Genomic DNA, 5550 nt, shown 5'->3' on the forward strand with positions numbered 1-5550 from the left:
GAGAAAAAAAAAACCGAAAACGTCATCACAGAAGAACAAGAAGAGAGATTAGGGGACAAAAGATCTCCAAATGCCTTTAATTGTGACAGAATGATGGTATTTTATTATTATTGTCTGGTTTCTAACAGTGGCACAAGCAAGTGTGGTTTGGCTGTGGCTTCGCTTTTTGTACCCCCCCGACTTAAACTGACTCATCCGCCGTCTCGACGCTCTTCTTCACGTCGGATTTCCGTTTCCAGGCAGTGAAGGATCTTTCGGGTAGTCCGTTCACCTCCCCGTTTGCGAGAGGCCTTGTCCCACTCTTGGAAACTTCTGCAGTGCTGCAACAAATAGTTTGTGCGAGTGTGTGTCCTCCAATCAAGAATGTACATATAGTGCTCTCACACACTGGAGAAAAAAAGTTATGTTGTTCATAAGTGTCAGTATTGTTAATCAATAGAAGAAGCAGTTACATTTTTGCAAGGACTTATACATGGCTATAGTAAATATTCTTGCTGAAAAATCGACTTTATGGGGTTCCGATGCTGATTAAAGTTATTATGTGTGAATTATCAAAGTGCTCCGTGGGATTGCAAAAAAAAAAAAAAAAAAAACGTTCCGGCTTGTTACTTGGCTCCATCACTCGTCGTTCCTCAGCGTCCTCACTCGCCTCCTTTGCACAACATTTGTTGTTCCGCTCTTTGTTCTCGGCTGCGGGAAGTTTTGTCGCGCTCAAATCTTTTGCCGTCATTATCGGGCCGGTCGTTATGGCTCCAACTCAGCCTCCGCGCGACAAACCCTGCATCTGTCACAAGCCAAGACGGAGAAGAGGGGAGCTTCTAGGACGAGGCGGCAGAGGCCGAGAGGAAGAAATGTGACAGCTGAGGCTCAGCGAGTGGGCGGCGAGTGCAGAAAGGGGGGCAGGACCCCCGGTTGGCCGCGGCGTACTTGCAGCTTGTCTTGTCTCATTAGGAAATGCCAATCAGGAACCACTTCCAAGCTTCTCCTCCCCCCCCCATAAAAAAGTTTATGCAAAGATTTGTTTTATTTTTTTTTTAAGCGAGCTTTCACTAATCCACCTCCCTATCCGTCTGCTTCTTCCCCCCACCCCCCTGCATCACACCGCCATCTGCCCGCCATTAATTGTTTGTGTTTCTCTCCTGGGCTGCGAATGACAGAGCCGCACGCTGCATATGTTGCGACTGCGAGCAGGTGATATACGTTTCCCGACGAGCTCTTTGCGATGCGCCTTCCGTTTGAAACCATATGCCGCTGTAGATACTGTCCGGGCTCATCTCGGCGCTGAAAAGATGGAGGGGTCTGGTTGCTAGGAGACCGCCGTCCTGCCTGGCGGAACGGATGCTCGCTCTCTCTTCTTTCTGTGTCGCACTTTTCTTCCAGGGGAACCAGAAATGTCAATCAGAAATATGACAACCCCTTTACCCCTTTACATTTTAGTATGGGGAACATATTTTAAGTAACAAAGACTTAATTTAGAGTTATTTGGTTAGGGTTGGGGTTGAGGTTAGGGTTGTATAATAAGGCCATGCGGAATAAGGCAATAATAAGTACTTAATAATGACTAATTAAGAGCCAATATGTTACTAATTTTCATGTTAATAAGCAACTATTTAATGGTGAATATGTTCCCCATACTAAAGTGTTACCAAAAAAAATAAAATATTTTTTTTACAATATTGTCATAGTAATACGCATATGGGAAGGTTTCAGGAATGAATATTGAGTATATATTGAGTGGCACAAAAAAAAGGAAATCATTCTTTGTATGTTGTTTTTATTCATTCAGTGGTTAGGACACAAAACTAAGATAACATAATTTGTGTTTTCTATATACATAAATGGTAACATTTTAGTATGGGGAACATATTTTAGTAACAAACACTGAATTTAGAGTTATTTGGTTAGGGTTGGGGTTGAGGTTAGGGTTGTATAATAAGGCCATGCAGAATAAGGCAATAATAAGTACTTAATAATGACTAATTAAGAGCCAATATGTTACTAATTTTCATGTTAATAAGCAACTAATTAATGGTGAATATGTTCCCCATACTAAAGTGTTACCAAAAAAAATAAGATATTTTTTTTACAATATTGTCATAGTAATACGCATATGGGAAGGTTTCAGGAATGAATATTGAGTATATATTGAGTGGCACACAAAAAAAGGAAATCATTCTTAGTATGTTGTTTTTATTCATTCAGTGGTTAGGACACAAAAGTAAGATAACATAATTTGTGTTTTCTATATACATAAATGGTAACATTTTAGTATGGGGAACATATTTTAGTAACAGACACTGAATTTAGAGTTATTTGGTTAGGGTTGGGGTTGAGGTTAGGGTTGTATAATAAGGCCATGCAGAATAAGGCAACAATAAGTACTTAATAATGACTAATTAAGAGCCAATATGTTACTAATTTTCATGTTAATAAGCAACTAATTAATGGTGAATATGTTCCCCATACTAAAGTCTTACCAAAAAAAATAAAATATTTTTTTACAATATTGTCATAGTAATACGCATATGGGAAGGTTTCAGGAATGAATATTGAGTATATATTGAGTGGCACAAAAAAAAGGAAATCATTCTTAGTATGTTGTTTTTATTCATTCAGTGGTTAGGACACAAAACTAAGATAACATCATTTGTGTTTTCTATATACATAAATGGTAACATTTTAGTATGGGGAACATATTTTAGTAACAAACACTGAATTTAGAGTTATTTGGTTAGGGTTGGGGTTGAGGTTAGGGTTGTATAGTAAGGCCATGCAGAATAAGGCAATAATAAGTACTTAATAATGACTAATTAAGAGCCAATATGTTACTAATTTTCATGTTAATAAGCAACTGATTAATGGTGAATATGTTCCCCATACTAAAGTGTTACCAAAAAAAATAAAATATTTTTTTTACAATATTGTCATAGTAATACGCATATGGGAAGGTTTCAGGAATGAATATTGAGTATATATTGAGTGGCACAAAAAAAAGGAAATCATTCTTAGTATGTTGTTTTTATTCATTCAGTGGTTAAGACACAAAACTAAGATAACATCATTTGTGTTTTCTATATACATAAATGGTAACATTTTAGTATGGGGAACATATTTTAGTAACAAAGACTTAATTTAGAGTTATTTGGTTAGGGTTGGGGTTGAGGTTAGGGTTGGATAATAAGGCCATGCAGAATAAGGCAATAATAAGTACTTAATAATGACTAATTAAGAGCCAATATGTTACTAATTTTCATGTTAATAAGCAACTATTTAATGGTGAATATGTTCCCCATACTAAAGTGTTACCAAAAAAAATAAAATATTTTTTTTACAATATTGTCATAGTAATACGCATATGGGAAGGTTTCAGGAATGAATATTGAGTATATATTGAGTGGCACAAAAAAAAGGAAATCATTCTTAGTATGTTGTTTTTATTCATTCAGTGGTTAGGACACAAAACTAAGATAACATAATTTGTGTTTTCTATATACATAAATGGTAACATTTTAGTATGGGGAACATATTTTAGTAACAAACACTGAATTTAGAGTTATTTGGTTAGGGTTGGGGTTGAGGTTAGGGTTGTATAATAAGGCCATGCAGAATAAGGCAATAATAAGTACTTAATAATGACTAATTAAGAGCCAATATGTTACTAATTTTCATGTTAATAAGCAACTAATTCATGGTGAATATGTTCCCCATACTAAAGTGTTACCAAAAAAAATAAAATATTGTTTTACAATATTGTCATAGTAATACGCATATGGGAAGGTTTCAGGAATGAATATTGAGTATATATTGAGTGGCACAAAAAAAAGGAAATCATTCTTAGTATGTTGTTTTTATTCATTCAGTGGTTAGGACACAAAACTAAGATAACATCATTTGTGTTTTCTATATACATAAATGGTAACATTTTAGTATGGGGAACATATTTTAGTAACAAACACTGAATTTAGAGTTATTTGGTTAGGGTTGGGGTTGAGGTTAGGGTTGTATAGTAAGGCCATGCAGAATAAGGCAATAATAAGTACTTAATAATGACTAATTAAGAGCCAATATGTTACTAATTTTCATGTTAATAAGCAACTGATTAATGGTGAATATGTTCCCCATACTAAAGTGTTACCAAAAAAAATAAAATATTTTTTTTACAATATTGTCATAGTAATACGCATATGGGAAGGTTTCAGGAATGAATATTGAGTATATATTGAGTGGCACAAAAAAAAGGAAATCATTCTTAGTATGTTGTTTTTATTCATTCAGTGGTTAAGACACAAAACTAAGATAACATCATTTGTGTTTTCTATATACATAAATGGTAACATTTTAGTATGGGGAACATATTTTAGTAACAAAGACTTAATTTAGAGTTATTTGGTTAGGGTTGGGGTTGAGGTTAGGGTTGGATAATAAGGCCATGCAGAATAAGGCAATAATAAGTACTTAATAATGACTAATTAAGAGCCAATATGTTACTAATTTTCATGTTAATAAGCAACTATTTAATGGTGAATATGTTCCCCATACTAAAGTGTTACCAAAAAAAATAAAATATTTTTTTTACAATATTGTCATAGTAATACGCATATGGGAAGGTTTCAGGAATGAATATTGAGTATATATTGAGTGGCACAAAAAAAAGGAAATCATTCTTAGTATGTTGTTTTTATTCATTCAGTGGTTAGGACACAAAACTAAGATAACATAATTTGTGTTTTCTATATACATAAATGGTAACATTTTAGTATGGGGAACATATTTTAGTAACAAACACTGAATTTAGAGTTATTTGGTTAGGGTTGGGGTTGAGGTTAGGGTTGTATAATAAGGCCATGCAGAATAAGGCAATAATAAGTACTTAATAATGACTAATTAAGAGCCAATATGTTACTAATTTTCATGTTAATAAGCAACTAATTCATGGTGAATATGTTCCCCATACTAAAGTGTTACCAAAAAAAATAAAATATTGTTTTACAATATTGTCATAGTAATACGCATATGGGAAGGTTTCAGGAATGAATATTGAGTATATATTGAGTGGCACAAAAAAAAGGAAATCATTCTTAGTATGTTGTTTTTATTCATTCAGTGGTTAGGACACAAAACTAAGATAACATCATTTGTGTTTTCTATATACATAAATGGTAACATTTTAGTATGGGGAACATATTTTAGTAACAAACACTGAATTTAGAGTTATTTGGTTAGGGTTGGGGTTGAGGTTAGGGTTGTATAATAAGACCATGCAGAATAAGGCAATAATAAGTACTTAATAATGACTAATTAAGAGCCAATATGTTACTAATTTTCATGTTAATAAGCAACTATTTAATGGTGAATATGTTCCCCATACTAAAGTGTTACCAAAAAAAATAAAATATTTTTTTACAATATTGTCATAGTAATACGCATATGGGAAGGTTTCAGGAATGAATATTGAGTGTATATTGAGTGGCACAAAAAAAAGGAAATCATTCTTAGTATGTTGTTTTTATTCATTCAGTGGTTAGGACACAAAACTAAGATAACATAATT

This window comes from Entelurus aequoreus, linkage group LG04 (genome assembly GCF_033978785.1).
Source record: "Entelurus aequoreus isolate RoL-2023_Sb linkage group LG04, RoL_Eaeq_v1.1, whole genome shotgun sequence".
NCBI classification, from domain to species: domain Eukaryota; kingdom Metazoa; phylum Chordata; class Actinopteri; order Syngnathiformes; family Syngnathidae; genus Entelurus; species Entelurus aequoreus.